Source organism: Camelus ferus, chromosome 4 (assembly GCF_009834535.1).
Source record: "Camelus ferus isolate YT-003-E chromosome 4, BCGSAC_Cfer_1.0, whole genome shotgun sequence".
In the NCBI taxonomy this organism is placed as follows: Eukaryota; Metazoa; Chordata; class Mammalia; order Artiodactyla; family Camelidae; genus Camelus; species Camelus ferus.
Window position 1 is genome coordinate 61977894 of NC_045699.1, and position 12021 is coordinate 61989914.

Sequence of the window (12021 nt, forward strand, 5' to 3'; positions counted from 1 at the left end):
AGGATGTGAAGGGTTTTTAAAGAGAAGGTTGCCGCTGATCAATTATTCTCTTCACTCATCCAGGACTGACAAGGCTCCTAAATTCCACATTCTGCATACGCTGACGGTTTTAGATTGCATTTCTTTACAGCGTGGAATAATCTTACAGCAGTTCTGCCTCTCTCAAGAGGAGGGCCGGTTCCCTGAGGGGTCAGGGGCACAGAGCTGCCATTCGCATGTACTTGTGACAAGGACTGGGGAAATCCTGAGGGGAGGGCTTGCTTGTGTTTTTCTTTTACTCACTTTCTGTAGCTGAAAAGGGAGCGATGGTAATTTCTTCTCCTTTATTCCTTGAGGATAGAATTTGCACCAAATTCATCTATGTGGCCAGTAAATATCTGATTAATAAATGCTTTGTTAACTAGAATTCATTATAATCACATGAAGAATTTCCGAATATAATTCAAGCCTCTTTAAGCATCCTCAACTTTTCATGGGGGTCAGTCCTGACCCTCGCCCAGCAAGAGAGGCCATTCTTAATTTTTTCCTAAACTGAGTGCATAGGGGCTGCCGTCCATCCCCATATTCCTCTCCCCAGGTGCCCAGATGGGTGCCACAGCTGTCCACACCTCTGGTGGTGCACGAAAAAAGGCAGTAAATTGTCTCTGGTTACTGCCTCTGGGTAGGGACGGTCTATGAAGTTATCATGAGTGGCGTCAGATTGCAGAAGTTACATTCTCCCTGCAGACTTTGGGAACTTTATCCCACTTTCTGTCTGCCTTTGATCAGCTCTTCACTCTTTCTCTCTGGGTCACCCTCTCCGCCCCTCACTGCCAGCCCCAGGCTGAGCATCCTTGGACAAGTTGCCTTGCCTCTCTGAACCTAGCTGCCTCTCCTTTAAGATACGGATCCTAATTCCTGTCCCAGAGGGCTGCTGTGTGGAAAAGGTGAGAAAATGCACAAGAGGTAACTAGCTTCATGCCTGGCGCATTTTAAAGGCACGATATAGAATATCTGCTGTGAATTTCTTCATCAGCAGCTGATGAGAGTGCGGATAGGGGATTAGGTAAGATAATGTATGTAAAGTACTTCACATCGTGTCTGGCACCTAATGAGTGCTCCAGAAGTGTTGGCTATCATTAGTGGAGATAAAGACATGCACATTACCAAAATAATAATAATGCAAAGTAGAAATGGAGGCCACAGAAGAATACAAGGAGTCCTCAGCTAAATCAAAGGAGAAACAGCCCTGCTTCCAGCTGTGCAAACAGGATCAGTGTTTCCCTGACTTCCCTGATAAGACTCGCTTGGGGTCACGTTAAATACAAGTCCATCAGCCATAGCCTGTATCTGATCTGTAGCAAAGCGCTGGGAAATGAGCTGGGGGAGTCGTATGTTTCAAAAGCTACCCCAGAATTTGTCATGAAGGAAATTTGGACAACTCTGGAACAAAGGACATCCAAGCTGGGACTTGACAGCTCAGTGGCAGTAGGGGTAGTAACCTCCGGCCTTCTCTGAGAACCTGGCTTTGTGCTCACACTTCCCATCAATCGTCAGACACGTTCCCTGGAGGCAGATAGGTATCACTAGATGAGGAAACTGAGATGCTGGGACTTGAGAGAACTTAGCCACACACTGGACCATGCCAGAGCCACGATTCAGACCCAGTCCTGTTAGTGTCTGTGTGCTTTTCACTGAGCAACCTACTCTAGACATTCCAGTTGCAAAGCAGTTTGGCTTGTATTTTGGGGTTCAGATTAAGCTGCAGTCGCAAAGAGACCCCCAAAGTGAAAGGGCTTAAGTGAGCTAAGAGTTTGTTTCTCCCTTACAGGAGTGATCCATGGTGAGCGTGGAGGGGGAGGGGCAGCTCTGATGCAAGTGGCTACCCCATGACCCAGGGTGTTGATTCCAGTGTTGTCCTCAACATGGGGCCTCCATCCTTAGCCCAAGGAGGCTGCCCCAGGAGTTGCCATTTCTGAGCCAGAAGGAAATGGAGACATGGAGTCCAGGGAAGGCTGGTTTGCCTTATAGGAAATGGCCTGGAATTTACTAGAAATGGGAAGGGCACTCACCTTACTTCCACTCACCTCCCTTGGCCTGAACTGAGTCACGTGTCACACCCACTTGGAAGGGAAGCTGGGAAATGGAGTGTCTAGCTGGGAAGCCGTGTGCTCTGCAGAACTTGGTGGGAGGGGTGGTTGCAGGAAATTACTGAAACGAAAGAGGCAGGATGGACACTGGGGATCTCTGTTACAGGACCGGATGGGGTTAGATTAGATTGAAAGCAGTGCTCAGTTTTTGGCAGGAATTTCCTCAGTATTTTATCTGCATTAACTCAGGAAATCCTCACAACCAACTTGAACGACAGGCCTGAGGGGTTGCTCAAAGAATCAGGCCTTGAACTGGTACAAGACAAGTTTGAGGGTTGTTGGAAAGAGGGTTAGGTGGGTAGCCCTTCACTGTGTTCTGATCATCTAGTCACAGGGTACATGGCAGCAGGGGCAGTGAGAGGGACCAAGCCTAGAAGTTGAAAGGTTTTGTCAGCCTAGCCCTGGAGCTCCTTCATTCCGGGGTCTTTACTCACGGACCACTTTGTCTCCGTGAGATGAGGATGCTGGAATGGCTGGTTTCCAAGGTAACCCTCACTCTACGGTTCTGTCATTGTCAGTGGTCCTCCAGCAAGCCCAGAACTACAGAGGACTCTAGGAGGGAGGAGATAGACAGATGAAGAGACAGGGTGGATTCCTGGAGGACAACCACAGAACAAGAAAAGTCTGCGTCAGCAGGACTGGCAGATGCCACCTCCTTTCTTGAACATATCCGTGACACTGCCACCATCCTCGTGGCAAGTAGGAAACTTGGGAGTCATTCCTCCCCTTCACCACCAGCCCCTACCCTGAGTCTATTCCAACTCTGACCATTTTATCCCCTAAATATATGCCGAATCCATCCGCTTCTCTCCAGCCCTACCGTCTGGCCCATCATCTCTCACTTCCTCACCCATCCCCATCTTCCCTTCTCTCCCCGCTCCAATCCATTCACAGCAGCAAAAGAGATCCTTTTAAAGAAAATAGAAGCTTGCCGTGCTCCTGCTTAAAACCCTCCAAATGTGTCCCATCGCTCTCAGAGAAAAGATCCGATTTTACAGCGTCTTCTAAGGTCTGCCTGGTCTAGCCCCACCCACTTCTCCATCCGTCTCCCACACAACTCCTCACCTCCACCACGTCTCTCCGCTCCAATCATCCTGGCCCTTCTTAGGCATGAGCCATGCCCCCTCTCACCTCACGAAGCCTTTTACGGATGCTGTTTGCTCTTCCCAGAACGATCCTCCACCCCTTCGTCTACCCACCATTGCATCTTGGCTCAGCTGTTGCTTCTTCAAGGAAATCTTCCCCACCCCAGTCCATGTTGCCCTTCCTCTCTTAAATTCCACCAATGTATGTATTTATTTGTGTGATTATATGATTAATGTTTGTTGTCTCAGTTCCAAAACTACCGAGACCTGGTCTATCTTATTCACCATCATCTTTCCAGTGGGTAACAGTGGAATGAAAGGACTCATGAGCTGGGACGCAGCATTACCCATCGTCTGTAGAACACGATTCTAAACTTCCCATGCTGTCCAAAGCCCCACTTCATTCTGGCTTCTGTTCCAGCCTCAGACATAAACATCTTGACCCAGATCCTCTCAGTCCTCACTATGATGGATCGAGCTAAGTATTGTACCCATTTCACAGATAAAGAGTGTGAAACTTAGAGGAAGACAATGACATTCCCTAGCATCAAGTATGATGTCTGTTTTTAACAAGGAAATCAATTTCTTTCGAATTTCTAATATTCTCAAATGACCTTAAGTGGTCTTAGGGTAATTAAAAGAGACCAGGAGTGTCTGCACTGTGGACAGCATTTCTAAGGAGTTGGAGTTCAGCCTTAGAGGGCCCATGATAGAGACCTGAGCTGTGGAACCAATGTCAAAACTACAGGAAAGATAAGAATTAAGTTCAAGAGCAGACAATCTATTTTTGAAGCTGGAAACCCCACATTCTTGAACTCTTGAGTACTCTCCTGGGGTAGGAGACAAAACCCATAAGGATTAACTGCAGCATGTTGGCCATATGGGACTGTTTTTGACCTATATATGCATGCACACATGCACACACACACACACACACACACACACACATGCCTTGATGTGTTCCCCGGGGGGCACTGCCCACGTATTCTTACCAGACCACATTCCTTCCCTCTGAACACTGGAAAAGTAGAATGGATAATTACAAGAAGAGTGAATTTTCTACCAAAGGTATCTTCATAGATAAGATCTAACGTTATCAAAGAAAAAAAATCAAAGTTTCTAAATCTTTGGATTACATAGTAATTTAAACACAGGGCTTGTTGTGACAAAATAGAGCATGATACAGCAAAGTTGGTGGGAGGATTTTGTGAATGAAAGGAAAGAGAAGCTGGTAACTCAGGAAAAGCAAGGAGAACAGAAATCGATGCTCTCCAGTTGGAGCAAATGGGAAAAGGCTTCCAGATGCGCAGGAAATGGGAAGCAGCAGTGTGCAAGTCACGGAGAGGCTCCGGTGCCCCTAAAATTAACCCTGCCACCTCTGGTGTCACCTGCCTCCCAGCAGAGGGAGGAAACCGTGCATCGCTAATGTCTGGATTTGGGGCCACTGATTCACCCTCAACTTAGAGGTGCCAGGACAGTTCCCTAAGAATAGCGTGCACTTTATCTCAAGGAGACAGAGCAAGTCCTGGTGCACTGCAGACCTGCTGTTATTTTCAGGAAATGAGATGTCAAGGACTGTGATCGAGAAGGCAAAGGTGGCTGGAGAAAGGCTCCCCCAGAGGAGGGTCTCTAAGTCGAACACGCTGAACCCTAAAACCCAGAGCAAAGAGCACAGCCAACTGGACCAGTCTAAGGAGCTGCAGGCTGAGCTGGACGGTGACAATGGCTGACAGTCAGTGCCAGGTCCTGCTCTAAGCCCTTCCTCGCTGTTAACTCGCTGAGACCACAGAACACCCCAGAGAGTCTGTGTGCGGGGATTACACCCCAATTTACAGAGAAATAAACTGAGATACAGGAAAGTTAGGTAATACGTCCAAGGTTACACGGAGTGACAGAGCCAGGATTTGAACCTAAGGTGCCTGACTGTGAACTCTTGTTTCTCCGTCACCAGCCCTGCTGTAGGGGAGAGTTCACAAAAGGCTTATTAAATGCCTAAAACAAAGTCCTAACGTGCCCAGGGCCCCCCAGTGTCATTTGTAGAAATTGATCAACCCAAACTACCGATCACAGAGCGGAAAGTGGGGAACGAGGGCTTAATCAGAGAAAGACCTACGGCCCGGTGTTCATTTGATGGGATGTGATGACTATTTCGTGACAATCCAGAAGCGTAAGGGGTCTAGATGCAGAAGGTGGGGCTTAACAAGGTTGAAGGTGTGCTATGACTTCAATAGAGACTTCGTGTTAAGCGAGAGGTAAGTTATACCCTGGATGAGCCTGGAAATTAGAGCCTGGATGAGCCAGGAGAAGAGGGTTTCTTAGAATCATCCTGAGCTTTGACTTTGAGCTGGCTTCAGCTGCCAACGCAAGAGAAGCTGCGTGGCCAGCTTTGGTGGGGAGCGTGGCGAGGGAGACCCCGCTACATCGTGGCAGAGGGGGTTGGAATCCTGGCTCCCAGACTCACCTAACTGGTGAGAGCTTGGGCAAGTCTCTTGAGCAAACCGTACCTCTGTTTCCTCCTCTGTAAAATGGGAGTAATAACAGAACCCACTTCAAGGGGTTGTTCTGAGGATTAAATTAGGTAATACACTTGGCACAGGATCTGGCACTTAATAAAGACTCAATAAAGACAATAAAATGAGCTACAGCTTTTCTCAGTGGACAAGCCGAGCTGGACTATTTCCTCATGCTATGTAGAGTTCCTTTGAGAGAAAAGGCAAATGAGGAGGCTCAAACAGAAAATTGATGCTTCTGTTAGGAACATGAAGGGGTCCAATCCACATTTGGATTATATCCTAGAGTTTGTCTGACTTAACCTTTTGAGGTAGGTTCATACCCATTTTACAGGTGAAGAAACCGAGGTTCAGAAATCGGAAACAACCAGCGTGGCCCCAGGTCACACAGCAGGGTAACACCAGATTGCAGAGCCAAAACCCAGGGGTCCCTCTACCAACCCCAGAGACTTCCTGGCCTCCTGGGGGTCCTGAGCCCCTCCTTTCCTCCCGCCTGCTCTCCTCCTGCAGCCAGGGAAGATCAGACAAACAAGCCCCACCTCCTTTTGTAAAGATGATACTCACAGGCCTCAGTAACCACAGAGGTGAGAGACGGCCGAATGGCACGTTTGTTTTCTGCACGTGATTATTTTTTTCATCTAACAGTTTGAAAGTAAGTTTTGTATATTGTGTTGATTGACTGTTGTCACTGGGGCACGGGTCTGAGAGTGAATTCTGAAAAGCAGTTGTTAGCAAGGGATAAACACACACATGCATACAGTGTAGGTCTCTGGTGTCTGCCTCTTAGGGTTGTGTGTCTCTAAGAGGGGCGTGTGCATGGGTCTGTTGTGCCTTATATGTGTACTTCTATGGTGTGTGTGTGTGTGTGTGTGTGTGTGTGTGTGTTTATATCTGTGCTAACTGGACCTGCCTGTAGATGCATACATCTCTAAGTAGGATGCGTGATTGGGTGTGTTGCTATGTATTTGTGTATTGTGGTTATTTGTGGGGATGCTGTGTGGATGAGCACTGTCTGTAGGAGTGAGCTGTGTGCAGATGTGGTGTGTGTTACATGTGTGCCCATCCACTGCATGAGATGGCTGTGTTCAGTGTGTTCTGTGTGCCTCTGCTGTATGGGTGTGTTTCAGTGTCGAAGGCTGCGTGTTGTATGTGGATCCACGGTGTGTCTCGGGGGATGTGCTCTGGGTAAGTGCGAGCCTATGTGTGCAGTCTGTGTCCTGTAGGTTAAGAGGTGCTGTGCCCAGATGTGTTCAGTGTCTGCAGGCTTGTTCTAGGTACCTGCGTGTTGTGAGGGTTCACACTGCGTCTGAGTGTCGGGATGGTGTGTGTCTGTCGTGTGCGTGTCTGATGTGTATGTGCACGTGTGTCCAGGCCTCTCTGTCTCTGAGCGAGCCCATTCCCGCACACCCCTCCCCCCCACCCACCCCCCCACCTCGGCGCTGGCGTCTGGTGGTTATTAGCTGGTCAGACACTTTTATCTCCTCAAAATATCCTATTGCTCATACTCAGCTCAGTAATCACAGGAATGGGCCTCAGAGACGTTGCTGGTGCTACATCCTCCCCAGACTAGGAGAGCGTGGGCCCTCTTACCTATTAGTCACTGAAAATAAAAGCTCACAGGCTCAGCCGGGGTTAACCCTTTCAGAACCAGAGTGAGGTTTTCCTCTGTGAAGCTGTAAATCTATAACACAGGCCCTGGCTGGAAGGCGAGGGGCTGGGAGCTTTGAAATCCCTACAAACTCCAGTTTCCAACCGCTATCAAATCAGATGATTAGGCTCAACCACTGGTCCTCAAATGGAATGTTGCTGGCGTTTGCGGGGAGGGGTGCAGTGGACCAGGAGTTACTGAATCCGACTTTTCTGCATATTGCAAAATGTTTAGCCACCCAGCTGCACCCACTGGATGCCCAATGTCTGCAAAATGTGCCCCATTTCCAAACTGCCCTTTGGCAGGGAGTGGGGGGGGTGCCACCCTCTTACAAACCACTGAGCTAAACAGACTATGGAAGTGAGAAATCGTTGGACTACGGAGGACTTAAAGGACAGCCTTCTGCCGTTACCCTGCTGGAACACCCTGCCATCTTTAATTTATTTATCCATCCATCCATTCATCTATTCATTCTCCGGACAAACAAAGATTTATCGAGCACCTACTCGGGGCCAGGATAGCTAAGCTTTGGGGATAGACGGGGAACAAGGCTCCTGTTCTCAAGAACCTGGTTTTCCCTCTAGGGAAGACAGTCAGCAAACTTGTAAACAGACAAACCCAAAAATGTGGGGTTGTAGTAAGACCCTCGGTAGCAGTGATGCAGGATCATTTGATCATGTGAAGGAGTGGGGCTTCTTTCGATTAAGGGAAAGGGGGCAGGAATAAAGAATGAAAAGAACCCAGACGTGTAAGGATCCCAGGGGAGACTGTCCACTCTAGGCAGAAGGGATCGTAAGTCCTTGATGTGTCGGAGGAACAGAAAACCAGCCAGGAAGGTGGAAAGGGATGTGAGGGGCCAGCAGTGACAGAGAGGAAGTCGGGGGTAGAGGAAATTAGAGAGAAGGCAAAGTCCAGATTCACACACGGTCCTTGAGATGTGGCTAAAATGTAGGTTTTATTCCAAGAGCAGTGGGCAGCCATGCCAGGGTTTTCACAAAGTAAGCTGTGTCCAGAGTGGGTGAGTGGACATTCTGTGGGCACTCTGCTGCCCAGCCGCCTTCTGAAGGAGAGAGTAGAGTTATCCTGATCGTGCAGAAGCTGAAACTGAAAGTCCAAGCTCACATAGCCAGAGCCCCATTTCTTTTTTTTTTTAATTTTACCTATTTATTTATGGTTGCTGGAAAGGTAATTAGGGTTTTGTTTTTTTTTAATGGAGATACTGGGGATTGAACCCAGGACCTTGTGCATGCAAAGCATGCACTCTACCACTGAGCTATACGCTCCCCCTAGAGCCGCATTTCTAATCCAAGCAGTCTGACACCAGAGTCTGCATGCTTAATCAAATCTATGAATCCTGGTGCTGAAGGTTCTGGAACTTCTTTGGATTCTGAGACACCATCCAGTTTTGGCCCCTATGAGTTCTAGTGTTTTGTATCCTTGGAGCCCCTGGTCGGGGGTGTCCATTTCTATCGCTGCAACCACACTCACCCAGACAGTAAACCTCGCTCCCCTGGGGCTGCCTGTGGGAGTCTCTGCTTCTTGCCTTCCACGTGGTAAACCAGACACATGGAAGGGCAGGGGTCAGGCCAGGGTGTACCTGACTGTGACCTCACGCCATCCACAACCCCTCCCACTTCTTCTCCACAGGCGGAGGAAGAGGGTGAAGCTCTCTCTTCTCTTTCTGTCTGTCTCACACACACACGCACACACACGCATACACACACACAAACACACACACACACACACATAAACGCATGCACAATTTCTCATTCCATCAATGCATCAGCATGCCGGGCTCCCCGACTGTAAATATTTACTCCTGGCTCTTTTGTCTACAAGGCATAAACAGTTTCAGTGTATGCTCAGCACGGGGCCACCCCAGAACAGTTTCCCGGCATCTCTGCCTTTTCCCGAGGAGCAGTGATGATGGGAGGTTCCATCTGGGCTGCCTTTCTGAGGCTGCCTCCCTGACCACTGTCTCCTCACACCTGAGTGCAGCAGGATATGGGCAATGACAGCCACTGACGCCCTGGCCCCTCCAAGGGGCACCCCAAACCTCACCTTTCTCAAGGGGAATCCACCAGCCCCAAAGCCCAAAGCTCTTGGTCAAGGCTTGTCAGCACTTTTATTGAGGACCAAATTTAAATGTGAACCAAAGAGATTTCCAGAAGATATACAGAAAAATGCACGAATGTTCCCACAATGGGTTATTGTCAGACAACACGTGGAAGTCTCCGTAGAGGACTTCATGAAGTCAAAGTTAAAAAAAAGGACAGCCTCATTACTGAGCATGGCCTGTGGGCCAGGTGTTTTGCTTCTAGCAACTCATCCTCACTACAGTCCTGCAAGGTGGATACCGTTACTATCTCTGTTTTGTAGATGAGGAAAGCAAGGCCCAGAGAGGTTGAGTCACTGCTTCAAGGTCACACAGCAGTAAATGGCAGAACTGGCATACTAACCAGCACACTCCAGAGACTCCAAAGCCCAGCGGAGTCCACAATGCTTGCTGCTTCCTCATGACCCAGAAGCCCATTTGCTAAGGGCTGCACCCTCTCCTGGGGGAAGACAGGCAGTTGGGTCCCTGACCCGTCCACCTCCCTGTCCTCCCAGACTGAGAGATTATTTGGATCTTCTCTACTGATCTCATTATGGTCACTACCTTTTGCTAGTCTGACAGACTCTCATCTGGAATGTGACTTGCATTCCAAAGACTTGAGCACTTCCTAAGGGCACAGGGCAGGTGAGGAGGTGGGAGGTATCCGAGTATTATCAAACATGGCTTCTGCCGTCGAAAAACTTAAAAGGTAGAATGACGGGGGGAAGTATTAGACAGCAATGTATGAGAGTCCCAGCTGCTCCATATCCTTGACAACACTTAATACTATCGTCCTTTTCATTTACTCTTATTGGTAGGTGTGGGGTCACATCTCATATTCATTCAATTCATATTTCCTGAGTGGCTAGTGATGTTAAGGAGTTTTCAGAAGCTCATCAGCCACTGGGATATCTCTTTTGGTGCCAGTCTTTTGTCTGTTCAAGTCTTTGCCAGTTTTTCATTGGGTTGTCTTTTTCTATTGATTAATAATCCTTTATATATTCCTAGAAGGGGCCCTTTGTCAGATATCTGTATTGCAAATATCTCCTCCAAGTCTGTGACTTTTCTTTCACTCTCTTACTGGTGTCTTTCAGCAAACAAATGTTTTTAATTTTAATGACATTCCGTTTCTCATTCTTTTCTTTTATGGTTAGCAATTTTTGTGTCCTGCTTAAGCATTCTTTACCTACACCAAAATCATGAAGACCTTCTATGTTTTCTTCTAGAAGTTCTATCATTCCACCTTTCTTGTGCATGTCTCTATTCTGTCTCAAATTAACTTGCATATGTTGTGTGCAAGAGGGGTCAAGGCTGATTTTTGTCCATATGAATATTCAAATGACCAAGCAAAGGTCATCTTTTTCTCCCTGAATGGCGACAATTTCTTTGTGGTTAAGTCAGATGATGAAATGTCAGTCAGTTTATGGACCGATAGTATTTTAAACCAATCCAAAAATTAAGACTGAGAAACTTAGAAACACTGGGATAGAAGCAGAAAAAAAATGGAAGTTTAATTTTGACCCTGACAAGAATTTCCTATGCAATTTTGGAGACGTACTCTCCCTCGCTAAGCATCCATTCTTTTTTTTTTTTTTAATTGAAGTATAGACAGTTACAATGTGTTCATTTCTGGTTTAAAGATAATGTTTCAGCCATACATATACTTACATACATATATTTATTTTCATATTGTATTTCATTTTAGGTTACATCCATTCTTGATGAAAAAAATCAAGGTGCCAGAACAAAATGACTACATCACTCCTTGTACTCTGATACACAATGGCTTACTGCATTCAAAGTTTTCCTCCAGTTACCTTCACTCTTGGGGCTGTTTATCTCACAGTGGAGTTCCAAATGAGCCTAGAAATTAGCTTCAAGCAACTTCATAGAAATCTTCTAAGAAAGAACGAGAGAATGAATGGGAATGTGGAGTTTTGTTCGGGCTTCGATGTCTGTGGTATTAGTTTCCTATTTGTTCCTTGCTGGAGGTTCTGTGTGGGAAACCACACCCTCGTCTCTTCCAGTTTCTAGACACTGTGTATGCTCCTCAGCTCACGGCCTCCTTCCTTCATCTTTAAAACCAGCACTGTCTTAGCTCTCTGACCCCTTCTTCCCCATCTTCCTCTCTCTGACCTTAAATTTTCTTCACTTTCAAGGACCTGTGTGATGAGACTGAACTCACCCAGATAATCCATGATAGTCTCCCCAACTCAAGGTCCTTCATTTACTCGTATCTGTGAAATTATTTACAGGTTCTGGGATCAGGACGTGGACATCTTTGGGGGCCATTATTCTCTCCGCAACAGAACAGAGTGAGTTGCTAACCTGACTGTTGGTCCAACGAGTATGTGCTAAATTAAACTAATCTCCGCTTGCCTAGTACCTCTAACGCCCAACTGGCTTTTCAATTAAGAATTCCTCAAGTGAGAAAAGACACGGAGGTTGAACATGAGGAAAGGGTGAGGGATGACTGGGAGGGGAGCCCAGAATCCTGGGTTCCATTTGTGATGCGATCAATCCCTAGCTGTGTGCCTTGAGGCGAGAATCTTGA

General features: G+C 47.3%; 1 protein-coding gene and 1 non-coding gene across 2 annotated transcripts in view; both read right to left on the minus strand.

The window, feature by feature from the left end:
* Window positions 1-12021, minus strand: part of BRINP1 (BMP/retinoic acid inducible neural specific 1) — a 602568-nt gene that overhangs the window by 515237 nt on the left and 75310 nt on the right. The window lies entirely within an intron of this gene.
* On the minus strand, window positions 8584-8656 carry TRNAA-UGC. The gene has a single exon. It is a non-coding gene; the product is annotated as a tRNA-Ala (tRNA).